The 25505-nt window shown below is 44.2% G+C and overlaps 1 pseudogene; it reads left to right on the top strand.

Moving 5' to 3' along the window:
- Positions 1 to 381: 381 nt before the first annotated feature.
- LOC132389690 (zinc finger protein 850-like) lies at positions 382 to 23808 on the top strand (annotated as a pseudogene).
- Positions 23809 to 25505: the final 1697 nt, after the last annotated feature.

The raw sequence follows: 25505 nt of genomic DNA on the forward strand, positions 1-25505 counted from the left end.
ACAAAAATTCACTCTAACCCCTTTTAACCGCTGTGCGGACCAACCATTCATCTCAGCACGAGTTTTTTTTATATGGTGTTAAAACTGTGGCAGTTTAAGTTAATAATACATAAAAGAAAATCCCAGGTGCACATCCACAAAGACAATTTGCGTGAGACTGTTTCAGTTACTGTGGGGCCAGGCACCCATACTGCTCAACAGGAACAGGGAATAATACCAACGGAGAGAGTCAAAATGAGCCAGGTCACAGATTGGAGGCGGCAGAAATGCCCCATTGTTATAGAGACAGGAAGAGTATCAGGGAATTGATGGTCATTCCAGGTTCCAGCACTCTGCCCAGTCAGGAGATGATTTCTCTGTCCAACTTGGGTTGAACATCACTGTAACAGTGTGATACCAGATCAAACCTTGGCAACTCAAGAATTCTCATCTGAAATGTGGTCCTAAATCCATTGATGGATTTTGTAAATCTTTTCACAGGATAAAAATGAGAAGGAATTTGTCACCGGGAATCTCAAACACAGTCCGCCAGTTTTGCTGTCTCTGTCTGGATATTTAAGAAGTCGAGCAAGGATATTCAATCAACCATCCTTCCTGCTCAGACTGTGGGGAGGGATTTATTCGGTCATCTCAACTGAAGGTACATCAGCAAGTTCACACTGGGCAGGGCCATTCACCTGTTCTGTGTGTGAAAAAGGATTCAGTTGGTCTTCCCGCCTGTGGACACACCAGTCAGTTCACACCACACCGGGCGGAGGCTGGTCATCTGTTGAATTTCTGGGAAAGGATTCACTCAGTCATTTGACCTAATGGCTCACCAGCAAGTTCACACTGGGGAGAAGCCGTTCACCTGTTCAGTCTGTGGGAAGGGATTCACTCAGGCATCCAACCTACGGAGACATCAGCGAGTTCACACTGGGGAGAAGCCATTCACCTGTTCAGTCTGTGGGAAGGGATTCACTCAGACATCCAACCTACGGAGACATCAGCGAGTTCATACTGGGGAGAAGCCATTCACCTGCTCAGAATGTGGGAAAGGATTCAGTGAGTTATCCAACCTACTGGTACATCAGCGAGTTCACACTGGGGAGAAGCCGTTCACCTGCTCAGAATGTGGGAAAGGATTCCGTGAGTTATCCAGCCTACTGAGACATCGGCGAGTTCACACTGGGGAGAAGCCGTTCACCTGCTCAGAATGTGGGAAAGGATTCCGTGAGTTATCCAGCCTATTGAGACATCGTCGAGTTCACACTGGGGAAAAGCCATTTACCTGCTCAGAATGTGGGAAAGGATTTACTGATTCATCCACCCTACAGAGTCATCAGCGACTTCACACTGGGGAGAAGCCGTACACCTGTTCAGAATGTGGGAAGAGTTTTACTCAGTTATCCCAAGTACAGAGTCATCTGCGAGTTCACACTGGGGAGAGGCCATTCACCTGCTCAGACTGTGGGAGCAGATTCACTCATTTATCCAGCCTACAGAGACATCAGCGAGTTCACACTGGGGAGAAGCCATTCATCTGCTCAGAATGTGGAAAGGGATTCATTCAGTTATCCCACCTACAGAGTCATCAGCGAGTTCACACTGGGGAGAAGCCATTCACCTGCTCAGTCTGTGGGAAGGGATTCACTGATCCTTCCAACCTGCAGAGTCATCATCGAGTTCACACTGGGGAGAAGCCGTTCACCTGTTCAGAATGTGGGAAGAGATTTACTCAGTCATCCCAACTACAGAGTCATAAGCGAGTTCACACTGGGGAGAAGCCGTTCACCTGCTCAGTCTGTGGGAAGAGATTCACTCATTCATCCACCCTACAGCGACACCAGCGAGCTCACACTGGGGAGAAGCCGTTCATCTGTTCAGTCTGTGGGAAGAGATTCACAGAGTCATCCCACCTATTGAGCCATCAGCGAGTTCACACTGGGGAGAAGCCATTCACCTGCTCAGTCTGTGGGAAGAGATTCACTGATCCATCCAGCCTACAGAGTCATCATCGAGTTCACACTGGGGAGAAGCCGTTCACCTGCTCAGAATGTGGGAAGGGATTTACCCAGTCATCCCAACTACAGAGTCATCAGCGAGTTCACACTGGGGAGAAGCCGTTCACCTGTTCAGAATGTGGGAAGAGATTTACTCAGTCATCCCATCTACAGAGTCATCAGCGAGTTCACACTAGGGAGAAGCCGTTCACCTGCTCAGAATGTGGGAATGGATTCACTCAATCTTCCACCCTACTGAGACATGAGCGTGTTCACACCGGTGAGAAGCCGTTCAATTGCACAGAATGTGGGAAACGGTTCACTCTGTCATCCCACCTTCTGGAACACCAGCGAGTTCACACTGGGGAGATGCCGTTCCCCTGCTCAGAATGTGGGAAGAGATTCACTCAGTCATCCCACCTACAGAGTCATCAGCGAGTTCACACTGGAGAGAGGCCATTCACCTGCTCAGACTGTGGGAGCAGATTCACTCATTTATCCAGCCTATAGAGACATCAGCGAGTTCACACTGGGGAGAAGCCGTTCATCTGCTTCGTCTGTGGGAAGAGATTCACTGAGTCATCCAGATTACTGGAACATCAGCGAGTTCACACTGGAGAGAGGCCATTCACCTGCTCAGAATGTGGGAAGAGATTCACTCGCTCTTCCACACTACAGAGACATCAGCGAGTTCACCCTGGCGAGCAGCCATTTACCTGCTGAGAATGTGGGCAAGGATTCACTCAGTCATCCCAACTACTGGCACTCCAGTCAGTTGTTATGAATCCCTAGGTTTTGTTTGCTGTGGACTGTCATTTTAAGAGAGAGAGATTAAGAAGGTGAATCAGTCTGATTTGCAGCTTGTTTACATCACTCCCAGCTTGTTTAGTTTTAGCTGAGGACACAGACACTCAGAGTCAGGAGATGAAGGAGAAAAAATGGAAGGATCTATACAAGGGAAATAGGTGCCAAGGGTCACTGTTTGGAATTTCCCTATGCCCACAAAAGTGGGTTAATTATCGATTCAGCGTACACAAATGTGTGGTTGTCACGTCGTTTGATCCGTATGAGTGGATCTGATTTGGGGTATCCTATGAAGACCACTGATGTGTTAACCCTTGCCTGTGTGTGGTGTGGTAATTCATTTGAAGACGATACCCCTTGTGACAAGTCACTTTGGGTGATAATTAGTATGTGGATTTGGAAGGATGACAGATAAAATCTGCAGTGACTGTTCTCTTGTTTTACCACCATGCAACCTGTGGAATTCGACATAATTGCCTTCCCTTTACATTTACCCTGGATTACAAATATCTCTTTCATCAGTTATTCCGTGGCTGAACTGAACTTTCATAATTTACCATCTCAAGACTCCAGACCTTGGTTCCCCCATGCTCAATAGTTTTGGATTTATACTTACACACATATATAAACATAACACTGTTAACTTTTGTTTATTTTGCTTAAGTTACTATATTATAAGTACATTCTAATAAAGGTAGTTTTAACATCAAAAACAGATTCCTGCTGTAGTCTCCACGAGGAAATCTGCAGATGTTGGAAATTCAAACACACACAAAATGCTGGTGGAACACAGCAGGCCAGGCAGCATCTATAAGGAGAAGCACTGTCAATGTTTCAGGCCGAGACCCTTCGTCAGGCAGTCTCAGGCAGTCCTGACGAAGGGTCTTGGCTTGAAACGTCGACAGTGCTTCTCCTTACAGATGCTGCCTGGCCTGCTGTGTTCCACCAGCATTTTGTGTGAGTGTTGTTTCAGGTGTAGTCTATTGGTGCTGATTTGTTTCAAAAGCTTTACAATTCATAACAAAATTGGGGCCTGCATCCGGGATATGAACATCTATGGGGGCGTTGTCATTAATTATCGATTTCATTGGGGAAGTCCCTTTTGATTTATTTGTGTGTGGAAAATCAGCAGCGGATGCTGATTATTGTTTGGAAGCAGCAACCTCTGAGGCATTAGAGGATGCCAGAAGGATTGAGTTGTTGAGTCTTGTTAGAAGGGTAAAACTTGTTATGTTGAAATTGACAATGAGGAGGGCACAGTTGCAGAGGATAACAGCTGAACATTATGTTTCTGAGAGTGTGTTTAAAGTGGAGGAGTTGGAGGTGTTTCCTGAAAGTAAATCTAGTGAGCTTGAGCTCCAGTATGAGTGAGAAAAATTAAAGATGGAGGCTGCGGAAAGGCAGAGGCAGTTTGAGGCTATCGAGGCAGAAAATCAGAGAGGAGGCAGAAAAACAGAGGGAGGAAGCAGAAGGACAGAGGCTATTCGAGCTGGAAAAGATACAGTGGTTGCAGCAAAGGGGTCTAGCGTTAGACTCCGGTGATGAGTTTGAGGCCAGTCAGGAAATTAAATTGGTACCTCCATTTGATGAGACAGAGGTTGATAAATACTTACAGCATTTTGAGAAGGTTGCTTAGAATTTAAAGTGGCCAAAAGAGGGTTGGTTCTCTTACAAAGGGGGAGGCTTAGCAAGCCTATTCTGCTTTGACAGTTGATGAAGCAGCTGATTATGACATAGTGAAACAGGCTGTGCTCAAAGCTTATGAGTTGGTCCCAGAATCATACAGGCAAAAGTTTAGAAATTTGTGGAAATCTGTGAACCGGACATATGTAATTTGCTTATGAGAAGTCTGTGTGTTTTGATTGCTGGTGCACATATATGATGATATATATGATGATGATAAATATATGATGATTTTAATAGCTTGAAAGAGTTAGTTTTAATTGAAGAATTCAAAAAGTGTGTCCCTGATGACACAAAAACATATTTAGATGAAAAGGATGCTGCCACTTTGCAGGAGTCTGCTAGATTAGCAGATGAGTTTGCTTTAACTCATAAGTTTAAGTTTACCCAGAATAAGAGCTTCCAAAAGAGTAGCAGGGATCACCAGGGTAAACGCGAAATTATAGCTGGGACTAGTGACAAGTGTAAGGATGAAGGGAAGCAGTTGAAAGAGAAATATTCTGGTCTTGCTTGTTACTATTGTAAGAAAGCTGGTCATATGATGGCTAATTGTTCTGTCCTGAAGAAGAAAAAGGAAAAGGTGTCAGTCCCGAATACCTGTGATCAGTCTGTTGAAGCACCTATCAACCCACAGGGTTCTGAACATTCTGTTGAGGCTCAGTTATGGACTGAGAGTTCTGACCGAATTAAGAAGGCTTTTGATCATTTTATGTCAAATGGGTTTGTATTAGTAAAGGAAGGGTGAACCCAAGAACCAGTGAAAATTCTTCAAGTTACTGGCGATTCTCAGTCACTTATATTAGACAGCATTCTAAAGTTTGGTGATGAGATTTAACACTGGTGAGGTAAATCTTATTAAAGGCATTGTGCCGTTGTACAAGGTAACTTTACTGTCAGGGTTGGTTTCAGGACCTGTTAAAATCGGATTATACTCCATTTTACCATTGGAAGATGTTGGTTTGCTGTTCGGGAATGACCTAAAATTGTTCCTGCAGTGCTATTGACAACTAAGACAACCACTGACGACCCACAGATGGATTTTAACATTTATCCTTCCTGTGCAGTAACTCAAAGTATGGCTAAGAAGTCTGCCGATGCAGACGGTTCTGTGCAGCATGATTCTGATATCCATGATAGCCAACATCGGGATTCAGGTTATGATGTCAGGGAATTTCTGCCTTCATTGTTTCAACAGGATTCAGGTCGTAAGTCTGATGAGAAAAATTTATCCCTGTGTCGGAAGGAGTTTATAGCAGAACAGAACCGAGACCCTGAGATTGAAGCTTTAAAAGAAACAACTTTCTCAGATGATGAGATTAAGAAAGTGCCAGTAGGGTATTATCTTAAGGATGGAGCGTCAATGAGGAAGTGGAGGCCACCTGCTATTCCAGCAAGTGAGGAATGGGCAATTGTTCACCAAGTTGTAGTTCCTAAAGTTATATGGCTGAAATTTTAACTTTGGCCTGCAGTCTGCCATCAGGTCGACATTTTGGAGTGAATAAAACTGTAAACAGTTATGAAATAATTCTACTGGCCTAATTTGAGGAAAGATGTTGTGACCTTTTGCAGAATCTGTCACACTTGTCAAGTTGTCGGTAAACTGAATCACTCTGCCCTATACCTGCATTCGGTGAACCCTTTTTAAAATTTATAGTGAGGGGACCTTTGTCCTTGTTAAAGGAACAGTGGATTGATGGGGATATACATCTTAACTTGTTAGACTTTGTGTAGAAGTTCAAGAATAAACTACAAGTCTGTAGTCCAGTGAGACAAAACTTAAAGATTTCTCAAAACAAAATGAAGTGTTGGTTTGATAAGTTGGCTTTGGAAAGAAAATACCAGGTGGGGGATAAGGTGCTTGCCTTATCTCCAATATTGATGAATCCACTTCAGGCTAAGTTCAATAGACCGCATGAAATAGTCTCTCAAATTAATGATCTGAATAATGCTATTAAAACACCTGACCAACGTAAACTAACACAGGTGGTACACATAAATATGATAAAGCCTTATTTTGACAAGCAGGCTCCATCTGTGAGTGTTGTTGTCAAAACAAATGAATCTGGTAACCCTGAGAATGAAGCAATTGACTCGTCTGAGAATTTTCACAAGCCAAACATGGTCGCAGTTAGGCTAATCAACTCGGTTGTTCCAGAAAACATTGTTAACAAGTCGGCTCATCTGCAGCCAAAGCAACAACAACAGCTGAAGGAAGTAATCCTGATGTTTAAAGATTTATTTCCCGATGTTCCCAAGCAAACCACGGTCGCAGTACATGATGTAGATATTGGTCAAGCCAAACCGATTAAACAACATCCATATTGTATGAACGTTGAAAAATGTAAATTGGCTGAGCAAGGAATTGAATATATGCTGAAAATGGTACTATGAGTCCTTCAGCATCAGATTGGAGCTCACCCTGCATTATTGTGCCTTAACCTGATGGTGGTGTTAGATATTGCACTGATTATGGGAAGGTAAATTCATTAACAAAAACAGAATCCTGTCCTATCCCTAGGGAGGATGATTGCATCAATAAGGTTGGAAAAGCTAAATTTCTTACAAAGATTGATCTGTTGAAAGGGTATTGGTGTGTTTCATTGACGGACAGATGTAGAGAAATTTCTGCATTTGTGACACCTTCTGGGTTGTGTGAATGCAATATTTTCTCTTTTGGAAGGAAAAATGGTCCAGGATCATTCCAGAGAATGATTGATTCTCTAATTCGAGGGTTAGAACATACAGATGCCTATATTGATGACTTAGCCACAGGGAGTGGCACTTGGGAAAAGCATATCTCTGCAGTAGAGAAGCCGTTTGACAGGCTTTCCCAGGACAACCTTACAGTTAGCTAAGAGTGAATTTGGCCATGCCACTGTGACCTGTCTTGGCTATGTTGTTGGTCAAAGCAAGTTGGCTCCTGTTGGGGCAAAAGTCCAGGCAATTTCTCAAGTTCCTATTCTGACTGCTAAGAAGGCTCTTAGAAGGTTTCTGGGAATGGATGGATATTATCGTAAGTTCTGTAAGAACTTTGCTGCTATCGCTCTTTCTCTGACTAATCTCCTGAAGAAGCGTGAAAAGTATGTTTGGACCGAACCTTGTCGGGAGGCATTTGATCGATTGAAAGTTATTATTTGAGGTTAGGCCAATCAATGTAGTGCTGTCAGCCAATTTCATTAGCAGGTTGGAGCTGTGGGTGGCAACACAAGTCATGGGTGCACAGAGAGTAAAGGAGAGGGCCAAAGAGACAACACTGTGGGGTATGAGTGCTGAGGGTCAGAGAGACAGGAGATGGAGCCCACTCTTACCACCTGCCGGCGATCTGACAGGAAGTCCAGGATCCAGCTACACAAGGCAGGGTGAAGGCCGAGGTCCCTGAGCTTCTTGTCGATACTTCACGCCTTCGTATGGCTACTGCTCTGCCCATGACTGTAAGGAACTGCAGAGAACTTTGGAGAGCAGAGAACATCAGAGAAACAAGCCTCCACTCCATGGACTCTCCCTACACTTCCACTCCCTCGGAGAACCAGGCCATGTACTCAAAGATCCTCACAACCTGGACATTCTCGCTGCAAACCCGCTCCCCCATCGGGGAGGAGATACAAAAGCTTAAAGTGCGTAACACCAGGCTGAAGGACGGCTTCCTGTCTGCAGTTATAAGCCAAATGAATGATTAAATGGACTCGACCTCACAATGTAACTGGACGTGACCCTGCACCATGTGTCTATCTGCACTGCACTTTCTCTGCAGCCATAATGCTTTGTTACAGTTATTGTTTTATCGTATATCAGACCGATGTACCGTTGTTATGTATCGATCTGTGTGGATGGTACGTCAGGGAAGATTTGAACTGTCGTTCAGTACATGATGATAATAAACAAATTCCCCATTTTAATTGTGTGCAAATATTAGACAGACTGAGCTTCTGCTCTGGAACCACAGAAGGAAACTGAACAGTTCTCTTTCTGAGGAACGCAAATGAATAGAAAAGGCGTTAATCTCTCATTACGATCTGCGGTAAGTGGGATCAGGTGACTGGTGGTGGGTCTCCCATATCAATATCAGAATCAGGTTTAATAGCACCGGCATATGTCATGAAATTCGTTCAGAAGTAGAACCTAATTTTTAACCATAGATTTTAACAATTGTGATTTAATATAAGAATATAAATATCACATTGTTAAATTATATAAATAGTACAAAATGAAAAAAAGATATAATAAACTATTTTAACTGTGCCGACTGTTTGACTGACTGGGTTGTTGCTTTGGAAGTAGTGGAGTGAAGCTTAACTGAACTTTACACAATGATGAGAAGCTCAGATAATTATAAAAAGCTAAATTCTCACATAAGTGGGTCAGACACCCAGAAACATCGGCAGCACTTCAGCAGGTAAAAACAGTGGAATGAAACATGCTGAAAATATTGCCGAAAAAAACCATATTGTCCACCACAACGAGAGGACGTGACAGATCCGGATCTCACTGCCTTGTCTGAACGGGGAAAGATGAAGCTACACGTATAGGTAGAGCAGTGACCCGCAGATGCTGCAGATCTGCAGAGAAACGTGAACAGGAAACGGGATCACATGGCCGCTTCGGTCTCTCACCCCCAGACAGATGTCCGTTTACCCACTACTCTGTGGAAAGACGCAAACGCCACTCATATCTCCACTCACTTTAACTGTATTAGACATTTCAACCTCCAGGAAAAATATATCGTCTGTCCACTCGATCTATTCCTCTCGTAATCTTATAAACGTCCATCCAGTCTCACCCCAGCCTGCGCCGCTCTGGAGAAAACAACACAAGTTTGTCCAGCCTCTCGTTATAGCTCATGCCCTCTAATCCAGGCAGGGTCCTGGTAAACCTCTTCTGCGCCTTCTCCAAAGCCCCGACATCCTTCCAAGAATGGGGGCAACCAGAACTGTATGAAACACTCCAGATGTGGGCTAACTAGTTTTATAAAATTGTGTTACAAACTGTAGCGTTTTAGAAACAAACCAGCAGCAATAGAGTTCACACTGGAGTCTGGTTTTGATGTTAAAACCATTATCTTTAGTAGTATCGACTGATAATATAGTAACTTAACGAAATAAATGAAAGTTACCAGTGTTATGTGTATATATGTGTAAATATAACTCCCAGACTATCGAGCGTGAGGGAACAATGCTCAGAGTCTTGAGATGGTAAAGTAGGAAAGTTCAGTAACACACAGAATAAATGATGGGAGAGAGATATTTGTAATCCAGGGTGAAACGTAGAGAAAAGGCCGTTACCTCAAAACAACCACCGTCGAAGTTCTTATCCGCTGAATCCGTCCACCGACGAGTTATCAGCGAAAGTGACCTGTCACAGGAATACCGTCTTCCAGGGGTTACCACACAACATTCCCAGGCAAGGGTTAACACAAGATATTCCAAAACCTACTCCTATGGATTATACGAAGTGACAGCCACACACATTCGTTGTGGTTCCGTGTACCGATGATCAACCCACTCCTGTGGGCATAGGAGAGTTCCAAGCCTCAGCTGCGACTAACTGAAGCGATCAGCTTTTCCAGTCTCTGTCTCTCCCTCTCCCTCCCCCTCCCTCTCCTCTCTCTCTCCCTCTCTCTCTCTCTGATGGTTCAGTCCACAGTCAGCGCTGTCAGCCTGTGACTGACGTCATAGTCCCGCCTCCTCACGCCGGCGCTCTTAAAGAAACAGTCACAGTACGACCGCAGGCTCGTAACAGCCGCAACACAACTTCCCGACTTTTGAACTCAATGCTTCAACTAATAAAGACAACCATGCCATTTGCCTTCTTAACCACCCGATCAATCTGTGCAGACTCTTTCAGGGAGCGATGAACTTGGAGTCTGAGATCCCTCTGATCATCAACACTGTTCAGGGTTTTACATTTAACAGTGTTCTGTCTCATACATTCGACCTACCGAGCTGCCAAGATGATCATCACTAATCAAATCCCACTGAGATTTCTCAGGTCCTGTTGAATTTATTGCCAAGTGCTCAAGTACGGGAAGGTACAGGTACAGAGAAACACTGACTTGTGGCAGCATCACAGGCAAGTACATTCAGATAACACGCGGAACACAAATTATACGATTCTCTGTCAGTAACAGTTTATAAATATGTTTTATGTCATTAACGATATTTAAAATACATTGTGTCATGATCAATACTAAAATGTGCATTTGTGTCAATAACAGACTTGGAAATGTTGAATTTGGTCTCTGTCTCCATTCCTCCTGTAATCCACAACCAGCTCCTGTGTTTTTGTCACAATGAGAGAGAGGTTGTTTTCTTGACACCACTGTGTCGGGGTGATGACTTCTTCTCTGTCGGCTGCCTCGTTATTATTTGGGATTCGGTCGATCAATGTTCTGTGGTCAGCAAATCTAATTAGCAGATTGGAACCCGCCACTGCAGACCCACAGTGCACTATGTACTGATTGCAAAGCTACGAAATTGCATGTGAATAGCCTCCCCTCCCCCAACTCCACTCTTTCTGCCTCACCAGCAGACTGAGGCATCACACATCTCGCTGCCTCCGCCAGGATATTAAACTGTGAACAACTATGGTCAGGGACTGCTCTGTGGGGTACTCCAAACGCTACCTCCTTCCAGTCTGAAAACGATCCACTCATCCAGACACACACTACCGGCAGTTTATCATCTCCAACGAAAAAGCCTAATCACCTATTCCCGATGTTCAATACCATTGCTGTCTCTGAGTTCACCACCGTCAAATGCCGGGAGGGACATAATAATCAGAAAGTCTCTAGTCACAGCCGTGTAAATAAAATGTGATCTCAGTGGGTGTGTGGCGCATGCTCAGAATGCGAAGGAGACAGACAGACTGAGCCAAGTCACAGACTGATGAAGGGGAGGAATGATCCATTTTGATACAGAGAGGGAAGCAGAGAGTTTGATGTTGTGCCTGATGCCGGAACTGTGGCCAGTTAGAAGTCTTGTTCCTCCAACTTGTTTTGAACTGTGAAAATGTTTTATTTATACGAAGGCACCATGGACGCTAAAGTTATTTGAGTTGAAATGTTGTCCTTCACCCACTGACGTGCTTTGTAAACTTTTAACAGTGTAGAAAAGGCAAAGGATTTGTGTATGGGAATTTCAAACACAACAACACGTTAGTTCCGCTGTATCTGTCAGTTCACCAGCGCTTGAATGCCGCCGATCCTTGAATGTGGAGGCGGAGATGCTGGAGAAGACAGCGCCCCACTCGCCACAAGGAGAGCCCGAACACGTGACCATGTCCGTGATCTGATTGGATACATCGCCATGACGTTCCGAGCACTGTGACGTCAATCACTGGCTCTCATTTTGGAAGGGATTCAGTTGGCCATCACAGATACACCAACAGCTATCGCACTGGGAAGCGGTCGTTCACCTGCTCCGTGTGTGGGAAGAGACTCATTCAGTTAACCCACCTTGTGACGCTCCGGTGTGTTTACAATAAAAAGAGGCCACATTTCTGTCCGGAGTGAGCAATGAGTTTCACTCAATCATCCCAGCTGCTGCAACACCAGCAACTTCACATCAGGGAGGAAGTTCAAATCAGCTCCGTGTTAAATGTTTAACCATCACGGTGACTGAAGGCAGCTGCAGGTTCATGAGGGACTGTTACTGTCAGATTCTGCAGTTCTTGCGGCTGCTCATGTACCCAGGACTGAACCCTGGTCACTGAGCATTGGAGGAGTCTGTTCTGCTGATGTTAGCCTTAAACTAGACTGGCGTTTAATATTGTGGATCTGTGAAAGGTAAATCAGTTCTGTATCAAATCCCGCGTCTCAGGTACTTACTGTCTCCACCACACTCACACTGTATACTAGGAAGGCCACTCGGCCCATCTGGTCCCTGCCCAAGTTTCATTTCCATATCAGTATATGCCGTTCCCCTTTCACTCTCCCTGAGATTACAGGTTGCAACTAGTCACCACTCTGTGGGATAGGAGATTTCCCTTGAATTTCATAAAATCACAGAAATATATAACGTATTACCGATGCTTAGGCCCAGAATGTTGTGCCGACCATGTAATTTACTCCAGAAGCAGCCTAGAATTACCCTACCGCATAGCCACCTATTTTCCTAAGCTCCATGTACCTATCTAAAAGTCTCTTAAAAGATCCTATTGTATCCGCCTCTACCACCGTCGCTGGCAGTGCATTCCACCCACACACCACTGCTTAAAAAAATTAGCTCTGACATCTCCTCTGTACCTACTTCCAAGCAGCTTAAATCTATGCCCCCTCGTGTTAGCTGTTTCAGACTGGGAAAAAGCCTCTGGCTATCCACACGACCAATGCCTCTCATCATCTTATACACCTGCATGAATTCCCTGCATGATTGTCTCCGGGCTGAACAAGACGATGAGCTCACTGTGGTTGTGACGTTGTTCAGGGCTCCGGACGAAGTTGATTAAACTCCTTCTTCGGCGCTCTTTTCAACGTTTTGGGTCATTTTCACCAATTTTAAAGGACTGTGCCTCAGACAGCTGGGTTGTTGCAATTGTTACGTACCAGCAGCAATAGATCACTAATGGAGTCTGGTTTCGATGTGAAAACCACTATCTTTATTAGTATCTACTCCAAATATAAAAGATTAAACGAAATGAACAGAAGTTAACAGTGTAATGCGTATATATAGCTCCCAAACTATCAAGCTTGGGAAACAATGCTTAATGTCTCCAGATGGTAACGTGGAAAAGTTTAGTAATCCACGGAATAAGTGAGTGAAAGGAGAGATTTGTAAATCCACACGATCATGTAGAGAGAAGGCAATTACGAAGAATTCCACACACATTCCACGCTGGGTGAACGAAATAACAGTCGCCGATGATCTTATCCGTCGATTAGTTCCGAAATCAACTTAGAAATATCACCAGGTGACAGTGACAGGAATATCGTTTCCAAGTGGTTACTACAGAACACTCGGATTCCAGGTAGGGGCCAACAAAAGTGATACCACAGGATACTCCAGCAAATCCACACATATGGATGATACGAAGTGACAGTCACACATCCGTTGTGCACCGCGTGCCGATAATCAACCCGATCTTCTGGGCGTGGAAGAGCTCCAACCTTAGAAGTGGCAAGCTGAAGGTCCAACAGCTTGTGCCTGTGTGTGTGTGTGTCTCTCCTCTCTCTCTCTCTCTCTCTCTCTCTCCCCTCTCTCTCTCACTCTCTCTCTCTCTCTCTCTCTCTCTCTCTCTCTCTCTCGCAGCCGCAGTGTGTGACTGACGTCACAGTCCCACCTCACTCAGGCACTTAAAGCGACATTCACAGTGAACGGATCTGCGGTCTCGCAACACAATGCTCCACTAAATTCTGACAGCAGACTAGCGAGTGAAACTTCGAGTCAGAAACCAAAGAGTTGCCAGCCTGAGTCGGGGCTTTGGGGCTCCAGAGAGAGAGATGGGGTCTAGAGTTTAAGAGGAGGAGGAATCAAACCAGCAGGATGTGGCTACAAAAGAAAGATCAGAAACATTTGGAAACTGGTTGACCTAAAAAAATGTGGTTAATTTCTGCAAAACTGTGGTGGAAATCAACAGATCCGGAAGCAAATGTGGAGAGGAATAAATGGACATCGTTTAGGCCGAGCCCCTTTTGCACGCTCAGGCTGTGTACTCCGCTGCTTAGTTGCTGCTTGAACTACAGAATTCCTCCAGCATTGTGTGTGTGTGCGTCGCTGTATTCCCAGCAACTGCAGAATCTCCTGTGTTTTATAACTGCATTTTACTTTGGCATATGATACACGTTGATATTGAGTATATTGTTTATGGGAGCCGCTTTCTGCGTTAAAACAGCTGCAGATTTTTCTATACACACGAAAAAAATGAGGTATGTATATTGAAACAGTGCCTGCAGAAATCTTTAATGGCAGTGTATTTAAAATTTCGCTTACTCTGAAGCACCGAACAAATGCGCAAGCGTCAGGGTTGATGACGTCCCCAAGTATCACGCATGCGCACAGTACACAGAAGGCCTTGCAAATACCGGGTGCAGCTAAGAGCGATTCTCTACTTTTTTAAATAAACAGCGACTGAGGGACGATTCCTGTGAAATCCGGACACCGTTACCCGCAATCCCTGGACTGTCCTGCTCAATCTCCTCTCTCTCAGCCCCACGATCCGTACACGGGCCCCGGGGAGCTTCCGGCTGATGAGGGAATGGGAACCGATGGATCTCTCAGACAGAGCTGAGCTCCAGCTATCTAAATGCAAGGATTAGGAACTCGGAGAAAGGGAACAAAATCTTTTACATCAGCAGTTGAGAAGATCACCTTTGTTCTTTCCTCAATCACAAACAAGAGAACATCTGCAGATGCTGGAAATCCAAGCAACACAAATTGCTGGATGAACTTTTCCACAGATGCTGCCAGACCTGCTGAGTTCCTCCAGCATTTTGTGTGTGTTCTTGTTCTGGACTTTTCTACCGGTGAGAATATGTTTTGTCCCATTCTCTTTGGGTACATAATGATATCAAACACCTTTGTCCTGGGCAACAAGTAACTTTCACATCACAAATGTGCCGGACTCCAATGAGACAGACTACTGCCCTTCACTTCATATTCATTGGCATTGCCATCACTGTAAGTCACTTGGGGGAGACTTCAGGGAAAATATTTATGTAGAATACAGAAACTGGTGATACCTGTGTGCATTGTTGGTGATGAAAAGTTGCTGGAGAATTTGCAAGTTGGAAGAAGTGGAGTTATATTTGGAAATCTGACTTTTTAAACATAATTTAGCAAGCAAACCACATATGGACAGTATGCAAAAGCTTTGTTGAGAAAATCCTTCATGTTCGGTTACAAGCCTGCTACATAGATCGTGTGAGAGTGCAGATGAACTGGACTGAACCCAGAGGAGATCAAAGTTCCTATTGACAGTGATTTGCTAGCTCATAAGATGAACACCTCTCTGTATAAAACTCACTGTGCACATTGTCACTGGCAACAAAATGCACAGTACAAGATTTATGTGCACACTGGTTATTCCAAATTAGAGGAGATATTAGAGGGAAGGAGGGGAGACATCCAGTGTCCCTGATGCCTTCACTGACAAGATGTACATCCAGCTGCAGCTTGTAACCCTGCACTTTAAGGTGTTGGAACTTGAGGCAGATGAATTCCACATCATCCGGCAGTTGGATGTGGTGATGGATGTGACATGAAGTGAGGTGAGTTGCACCTAAGGTGCAGGGCACAGGAAACTGTGTGAGAGTCAGGAAGGGGAATGCGGTTAAATGGTCATCATTGAATAATCTTGTGGCCATCCCCCACAACAACAGGTAGACCACTTTAGAAAGTGTTGTGGGGAGAATTAACTGGCAGAGGAAAATCAAAGGGGTGATAGGGGATTCGTTAGTTATGGGGACAGAACAAAAGGCGACTAATATCTTAGGCTTGCTAGATGTAGCGTGGTGTCGGGGGGCAATATGATTAAAATAAGTTGTAGGGGGAATGAGAGCCAGAATGACAGAACAGATAGTGGAGAAGGTGAATCGAATTGAATTGACTTTATTACATAAATACTTCATAAACATGAGATGGAGAAAACTACATTACATCTCCTTCTAAATCTGCAATGTGTAATTTATAGTAATTTATAATAGATAGTTTGTACATAGACAGTCAATATAACATCGAAATGCAATTGTATCTGCATGAATTAATCAGTCTGATGGCCTGGTGGAAGATGACGTCCCAGGGCCTGTTGGTTCTTTTGCTGTGTTACCGTTTCCTGGATGGTAGCAGCACGAACAGTTTGTGGTTGTGGTGAACTTGGTTCCCAATATCCTTTGGGCCCTTTTTACACAAGTGTCTGTGTAAATGTATTGAATGGCAGAAAGTTCAGAACTACGGATGCGCTGGGCTGTCCACACCACTCTCTGCAGGTTCCTGTGATTAAGGGAAGTACAGTTCCCATACCAGGCAGTGATGCAGCCAGTCAGGGTGCTCTCAATTGTTTCCCTGTCGAAAATTCCTAGGATTTCGCCCCATCCCGAACTTCTTCAGCCATCTGAGGTGGAAGAGATGCTGCTGTGCTCTTTTCACAACACAGCCGGTATGTACAGACAACCTGAGATGCCTGGTGACGTTTATGCCGAGGAACTTAAAGCTGTTCACCTTCTCAACCGCAGATCCAATGATATCAGCCTGTCTCCATTCCTCCTGTCATCCACAATCAGCTCCTTTGTTTTGGTGACAGTGCGGGAGAGTTTGTTTTCTTGACACCAGTCAGAATAATTGCTGGCAGAGTCAGCAATCAAATGGTTGAGCGTGGTGCGATGAATGTGCTGAGCTGTGTATATCACAATGCAAGAAGCCTCGTAAGAAAGCCAGATGAGCTCAGGACAGGGAATTGTGATATTGTAGCCGTTATTGGGACTTGTTTACACCCAACAGTCTGAGGAATTTAGAGGAACAAATTTGTAGAGAGATCACGGACCATGCCAAGGAACAAAGGATAATTCAGTAAGTGATTTTAACTTTCCATATATTGACTGGGACTCCCATACTGTAAAAGGACTAGATGGAGTAAAGTTTGTCAAATGTGCCCTTAGTACGTAGAATTCCCGACGTAGACGTGTGCAATAAGCTGTTAGGAAATGATCCAGGGCTGCTGACAGAATTTAGTAAACATCATACCGTGAGATTCAAAGTAAAGATGGAAAAAGAGAGGTCTGGACCACGGGTTGAGATTCTAAATTGGAGAACAGTCAATTTTGATGGTATCAGAAAGGATCTGACAAGTGTGGTTTGGGACAGGCTGTTTCCTGGCAACGGAGTATTTGTAAGTGGGAGGCCTTCAGAAGTGAAATTTTGAGGATATAGAGCTTGCATGTGCCTGCCAAAGTAAAAGTTGAAAGGTAACTGGTCCAGGGAACCTTGATTTTCAAGAGAAATTGAAGCCCCGGATATTTTGTTCCTCTAATAGCCTCAGACTGTTGGGTGCTACTGAGATCCATTAATGACTACAAATCACAATTCCACACACTGAGCTCATCTGACTTTTTTGTTGTCATCTTCTGTTAGGTTCTAAAAGCTTCTGAATAGTTTTTGCTCTTTTGTTTGCCCTCTGTTTGACTTTTATGTTGGCTCTGGCTTCTCATTCCAGCCACTGTTGTGTCCTCAATGTTTTCACTTCTTTGGGATATATTGATCACTCAGCTCTTGCTTGCATTTGCCCTATCTATACTCTCATGGTATTCTATACTTCTAACAAGTCGTCCGTCCAATGTTCAATTTCTTTGTGTATGTTTGGAGCCTTTTTTAGGTGCATATGATGATGAGGGGCATTGATCGTGTGGATAACCAGAGGTTTTTTTTCCCAGGGCTGAAATGGTTAACACGAGGGGGGCATAGTTTTAAGGTGCTTGGAAATAGATACCGAGGCAATGTCAGGGGTAAGGTTTTTTTTTACACAGATAGTGGTCGGTGCGTGGAATGTAAGCCAGCAGTGGTTGACAAAGCAGATACAATGGGGTCTTTTAACAACCTCTTGGATAGGTACATGGAGCATAGAAAAATAGAGGGCTGTGCACTAGGGAAATTCTAGGCAGTTTCTAGTGTAGGTTAAATGGTCGGCACAGGACTGTGGGCCAAAGAGCCTGTAATGTGCTCTAGATATCTCTGTCCTATGTGAAGGAGCAAAGCAACTTTGGTTATTCGCCGATCCTCTATTACCACCCCCATCACTAAAGATGACTTAATTATCTCTGCTGGGGCCCCTACAATTTCTGCTCTTGCCTCCCACAGGGTCTGAGGGAGCACCTGGCCATACCCTGGAGATTTATCCACCCTAATCTGCCTCAGGATGGGAACCACCTCCTCTGCTTTAGTGTGTACGGGGTCCACGATGTTAATGCTGCTTTTCCACACTTCCATTGACTTTGTATCCCATTTGCTGAGGAAACAGAGATGAAAGAAAATGAGGATCTCCCTCTCTGCTTTGTTTCCAAACATGGATTGCCACGTTGGTCTTCCAGAGGACCAACTTTCTCCCTTGCAATACTTTTGCTCTTAATCTATCAGTAGAATCCCTGAGGATTATCCTTCATCTTTTCTGTGAGGGCAACCTCAGAATCAGAATCAGACTTTAATCGCCAAGTACCTGTACACACACAAGGAATTTACTTCCAGCAGATGTTGCCTCTCTGCTCATAACAATAATAATGATAAATATAAATGAAAATATAGATTATACATACAGGTAGTGCAATCCAAGTAATAGTTAGCCGACAGTTAACTGGCAGTCAACTGTTCAGCAAAGTGACCGCAGTAAGGAAAAAACTTCTCCAGTGCTTATTAGTCTTAGTCCGGAGGGATCTGAGGTGCCTTCCAGACGGAAGCAGTTCAAACAGTCCGTGCGCAGGATGGAAGGAGTCCTTTATGATGTTCCCCGCCCTCTTCTTCAACCTGGAAGAGTACAGGTCCACAATAGAGGGCAGGGAGGCTCCAATGATGCGCTCGGCATCTTCTTTTAGCCATCCTGATTTATTTCTTATAGCACAGAACACTAGAGGGGAATTCTAGGCAGATTCTAGAGAAAGTTACATGGCTGTCACAACATCTTAGGCTGAATGGCCTGGAATATGCTGTAGATTTCTATGTTGAACAACCAATTAACTTCTCTTCTTTAACCTGTGCAGGGTCCATGATTTTAATGCGGCTTTTCCACACTCCCATAGAATCTTTGTCCATCTCCTAATAAATAGAGATGAAAAATTATTTAAGATCTCCCCCATCTGCTTTGGTTCCACACGTGGATTGCCATTCCGGTCTTCCAGAGGACCAACTTTGTGCCTTGCAATGCTTTTGCTCTTAATCTATCTCTAGAATCCCTGAGGATTATCCTTCATCTTTTCTGTGACAGCAACCTCATGCCTTCTTTTAGCCATCCTGATTTATCTCTTATGTGTTCTCTTGCATTTCTTATACTCCATAAGAAACTGCCTGTCGATCCCTGTTATGCAATTCCATTTTGTGCTTCACCAGGGTCTCAATATCTCTTGCAAACCAAAGTTCCCTACATTTTCTATCTTTACCTTTTATTCTGGCAAGGAGATACCCGCTTTGTACTTTCAAAATTTCGCTTTGAAGGCCTCCCATTTACCAAGCACACTTTTGCCATAAAGCAGCCTGTCCCAATCCACAGTTGCCAGATCCTAGTGTTGATTCCAGGTGTGGATCCATGTCCTGAACACATCCACCTTTCCTACGCTGCTCCTTGTATTGAAATATACAGGCCTCAGCATATTCACCGCACCATGCTCAACTTTTTCATTCCTGTCTTTGAGGACTGAACAACATCTGCCTCCACAACCTCTCCACTACCTGTTCTGTTATTCAGGCTCCCATTCCCCCTGCAACTTTGGTTTAACCATCCTTATCCTCACCTCCCAGCATGCAGCTCTATCAGCCCTTTGGCTTTCTGCTCCCAGATCGATAAAAAGGAGGTACAGGCAGATAGGAACAAATGGAGTACTTTTGAAATACAGGAAATTCAAGTGAACACTTATGAAAGAAATAAAAGAAGGCATCAGGTTGCCCCAGCAGACAAGGTGAAGGAGAATCCTCAGGGATTCGGCAGATATGTTAGTAGCAAAAAGATTGCAAGGGAAAAAAATTAATCCTCTGCAGGATCAGAATGATAATCCATATGAGGAGACAAAATAGATGTGGGAGATTTATTTTGCATCCGTATTGACTCAGGAGATGGACACAGAGTCTGTAGAAGTGAGGCAAAGCAGCATCAACTTCATGGACCCTGTACAGATTACAGAGGTGGAGGGATTTGCTATCTTCAGGTAAATTAGTGTGGATCAATCCCCAGGGCCTGACAAGTTGTTCCCTAGGATCCTGCGGAGGACAAGTGCCAAAACTGTACGGGCACAAGGACAGATATTTAAATAATCTTTAGTGGCAGGTGAGGTACTGGAGGATCGGAGGACAGCCGATATTGTTCTGCTGTTCAAGGAAGGCTCTAAAAATAAACTGAGAAATTGCACATTGGTGAGCTTGACATCAGTAGTGGGAAAGGTCTTGGAATGTTATGTGCAGGAACCCGATATATAAGTATTTGGATCGATGTGGACTGATTAAGGATAAACAGCGTGCATGGTAGGTCATGTCTAACCAATCTTATAGAGTCTCTCGAGGAAGTTATCAGAGAAATGGATGAAGGCAAAGCAGCAGATGTTGTCCACATGGACTTTAGCAAGGCACTTGACAAAGTCTCATATGGGAGGTTTGTCAAGAAGGTTCGGTCACTCAGCGTTCAAGATGAGACAGTAAATTGGATGAGACACCGTCTTTGGGAGAAGCCAGAGTGTGGTAGCAGATGGTTGCCTCTCTGACTGGAACCTGCGACTAGTGGTTGCCACAGGGATCAGTGCTGGATCTGATGTTGTTTGTCATCTATATCAGTAATCTGGATGATAGTGTGGTTAACTGGATCATCAGATTTGTGGATGACACCCAAGATTGGTGGTGTAGTGGACAGTGAGGAAGACTATCATGGCTTGCAGTGTGATCTGGACCAGCTGGGAAAATGGTTTGAAAAAGGGAAAATGGAATTTAATGCAGACCAGTGTGAGTTATTGCACTTTGGTATGACCTACCAAGGGAGGTCTTCCACAGTTACTGGTTGGGCACGGAGGGGTGTTGTAGAAGAAAGGGACCTGGGAGTACAGGTCCTTAATTAACTGAAATTTGTATCACAGTCAGATAGAGACAGAAAAAAAGATTTCAGCCCAATGGCCTTCATGAACCATAGTACTGACAACAATAGATGGATTTTATGTTCACTTGTAGAAGACATTGTTGAGGCCTAATTTAGAGTATTGTGTGTAGTTTTGGTCACCTGCCTACAGGAAAGCTGTAAAAGAGGTTCAGAGAGTTCAGAGAAAATTCACAATAAAGTTGCCAGGTCTGGAGGACTTGGGTTATAAAGAAAGATTGAACAGGTCCAGACTTTATTCCTTGGAATGTAGAAGATTGAGGTGAGATTTGATTGTGATAGAGGGCATAGATAGTGTAAATGCAAGCTGGCTTTCTCCACTGAGATTGGGTGGGACTACAACCAGAGGCCAAGGGTTAAGGGTGAAAGGTGAAATGTTATGTGGAACATGAGGGGAAACTTCTTCACACAGACAGTCATCTGGGTGTGGAATGAGCAGCCAGCACGACTGGTGCATGCGAGATCCATTTCAACATTTAAGAGGTTTGTGTAGGTACCTGGATGGTAAGGGTATGGGAGTGGGCAATTTAAATAGTTCGGCATAAACTAGATGGCCCAAAGTGCCTGTTTCTGTGTTGTAATTTTCAATGACTGTGACAAAAACTTGAAATAATACAAAAATTCACTCTAAATCCTTTTTAACAGATGTGCGGACCAACCATTCATCTCAGCAGGAATTTTTTATATGGTGTTAAAACTGTGGCATGTTAAGTTAATAATACATAAAAGAAAATCACAGTTGCACGTCAAGAAAGACTATTTGTGTGAGACTGTTTCAGTTACTGTGGGGCCAGGCACCCATGCAGCTCAGCAGGAGGAGGTAATAATACCAATGGAGAGAGTCAAACTGAGCGAGGGTTCAAATTGGAGATGGCCAAAAGCCCCATTCTTATAGAGACAGGAAGAGCATCAGAGAATTGATGGTCATTGCAGATACCAGCACTCTGCCCAGTCAGGAGATGATATCTCTGTCCAGCTTGTTTTGAACCTCACTGTAACAGTGTGATACCAGATCAAACCTTGGCAACTCAAGTAATCTCATCTGAAATGTTGTCCTACACCCATTGATGGATTTTGCAAATCTTTTTACAGGTTAAATACAAGAAGGAATTTGTCTCCAGGAAGCTCAAACATGACACGCCAGTTTTGTTGTCTCTGTCTAGATATTTAAGTAGTGGAGCAAGGGATTCAATCGACCATTCTTCATGCTCAGACAGTGGGGACAGATTCACTCGGTTAACTGACCAACTGGCATGTCCATCATTTTACACAGGAGAAAGGCCATTCACCTTCTCAGACAGTGGGAATGGATTCACTCGGTCATTTCAACTGAAGGTACATTAGCAAGTTCACACTGGGCAAGGCCATTCACCTGTTCTGTGGGTAAGAAAGGATTAACTCAGTTTTCCCACCTGTGGACACACCAGTCAGTTCACACCAGGCAGAAGCTGGTCATCTGCTGAATTTCTGGGAAAGGATTCACTCAGTCTTAATGGCTCACCAGGGAGTTCACATCAGGGAGCGGCCATTCACTTGCTCAGTCTGTGGGAAGAGATTCATTAAATCATCCCACCTGCTGAGTCATCAGCGAGTTCACACTGGGGAGAAGCCGTTCACCTGCTCAGACTGTGGGAAGAGCTTCACTCAATTATGCAACCTACAGAATCATCAGCCAGTTCACACTGGGGAGAGGCCATTCACCTGCTCAGAATGTGGGAAGGGATTCACTCAGTCATCCCATCTGAAGGTTCATCAGCGAGTTCACACTGGGGAGAAGCCATTCATCTGCTCAGTCTGTGGAAAGGGATTCACTGATTCATCCACCCGGCAGAAACATCAGCGAGTTCACACTGGGGAGAAGTCGTTCACCTGCTCAGAATGTGGGAAGGGATTCACGGATTCATCCTGCCTACTGGTACATCAGCGAGTTCACACTAGGGAGAAGCCGTTCACCTGCTCAGAATGTGGGAAGGGATTCACTCAGTCATCCCACCTGCAGAGACATCAGCGAGTTCACACTGGGGAGAAGCCATTCAAATGCTCAGAATGTGGGAAGAGATTCACTCAATCTTCCACCCTACAGGCACACCAGCGAATTCACACTGGGGAGAAGCCATTCACTTGCTCAGTCTGTGGGAAACAATTCACTCTGTCATTCCAACTACTGAAACACCAGCGAGTTCACACAGGGGAACGGCCGTTCGCCTGCTCAAAATGTGGGAAGAGGTTCGCTGGATCATCCAACCTACAGAGACATCAGCAAGTTCACACTGGGGAGAAGCCGTTCACTTGCTCAGTCTGTGGGAAGGGATTCACCCAGTCGTCCCAACTACTGGCTCACCAGTCAATTCACAATGGGGAGTGGCCATAGTTATGAATCTCTGGGTTTCGTTTGCTGTGGGCTGTCATTTTAAGAGAGAGCGAGAGAGATTAAGAAGGTGAATCAGTCTGACTTGCAGCTTGTTTACATTGCTCGCAGCTTGTTTCCTTTTAACCAAGGACACAGACAATCAGAGTCAGACGGAGACGAAGGAGGAAAAATGGAAGGATCGAAACCAGGGAACTAGAGGCCAAGGGTCACTGTTTTGAACTTTCCTATGCCCACAAGGGTGGGTTAATTATCGATTCACCATACATCGTATATGTAGTTGTCACCGCGTTTGATCCATAGGAGTGGATCTGATTTGGGGTGTCCTATGAAGACCACAGATGTGTTAACCCTTCCCTGGGTGTGGTGTGGTAATTCACTTGAAGACGATACCGCTTGTGACAAGTCACTTTCGGTGATAAATCTTATGAGGGTTTGGAATGATGACAAATAAAATCGACAGCGACTGTTGTGTGGTTTTACCACCATGGAACCTGTGGAATTCAACATAATTGCCTTCTCTCAACATTTACCCTGGATTACAAATATCTCTCTCATCACCTGAACTTTCATACTTTGCTATCTCAAGAATCCAAGCCTTGTTTCTCCAGAGCTCAATAGTTTGGGAGTTTTATTTAAACACATATATACACATAACACTGTTAACTTTTGTTTATCTTGCTTTAGTTACTATATTACAAGTAGATTCTAATACAGATAGTTTTAAGATCAAAAACAGACTCCAGGTATAGTCTATTGCTGCTGGTTCGTTTCTAAAACGTTATGATTCGTAACAAAATTGGGGCCTGCATCCAGTATATGAACAGATTTGGGGGCGTATTCATTAATTATCAATTTCATCCCTTTTCATTTATTGGTGTGTGGAAAATCAGCAGCAATGGATGCTGTTAGATGTCTGGATGCTGACCAACCTGTGAGGCATTAGAGGATGCCAGAAGGGTTGAGTTGTTGAGCCTTGCTAGAAGGGTAAAACTTGCTAAGGTGAAATTGACAATGAGGAGGGCACAGATGCAGAGGATAATAGCTGAACATTATGTATCTGAGGGTGTGTTTAAAGTGGAGGAGTTGGAGGTGTTTCCTGAAAGTAAACCTAGTGAGCTTGAGCTCCAGTACAAGTGAGAAAAATTAAACTGGAGGCTGCGGAAAGGCAGAGGCAGTTTGAGGCTAGGGAAGCAGAAAAACAGAGAAGAGGCAGAAAAATAGAGGGAGGAAACAGAAAGACAGAGGCTGTTCGAGCTGGAAAAGATAAAGAGGTTGCAGCAAAGGAGTCCAGCGTTTTTCTCTGGTGATAAATTTGAGGCCAGTTGGGAAGTTAAATTGGTCCCTACATTTGACGAGGCAGAGATTGATAAATACTTTCATCATTTTGAGAAGGTTGCTCAGAGTTTAAAGTGGCCAGAAGAGGTTTGGCTTATTCTCTTACAAAGTGTAATTAAGGGGGAGGCTCAGCAAGCCTATTCTGCTTTGACAGTTGATGAAGCAGCTGATTATGACATAGTGAAACAGGCTGTGCTCAAAGCTACGAGTTGGTCCCAGAATCATACAGGCAAAAGTTTAGAAATTTGAGGAAATCCGTGAACCAGACTTTTATGGAATTTGCTTATGAGAAGATTGTGTGTTTTGACCGCTGGTGCACATATAAAAATGTGAATGATGATTTTAACAGCTTGAAAGAGTTGGCTTTAATTGAAGAATTCAAAAGGTGCGTCCCTGATGACATAAAGACATATTTAGATGAAAAGGATGCTGCCACTTCGCAGGAGTCTGGGAAACAGTTGAAGGAGAAATATTCTGGTTACTTCTTACTATTGTAAGAAAGCTGGTCATGTGATGGCTGACTGTTCTGTCCTGAAGATGAAAAAGGAAAAGGAGGCAGTCCCAAA

Source organism: Hypanus sabinus, unplaced genomic scaffold (genome assembly GCF_030144855.1).
Source record: "Hypanus sabinus isolate sHypSab1 unplaced genomic scaffold, sHypSab1.hap1 scaffold_628, whole genome shotgun sequence".
Taxonomy (NCBI): domain Eukaryota; kingdom Metazoa; phylum Chordata; class Chondrichthyes; order Myliobatiformes; family Dasyatidae; genus Hypanus; species Hypanus sabinus.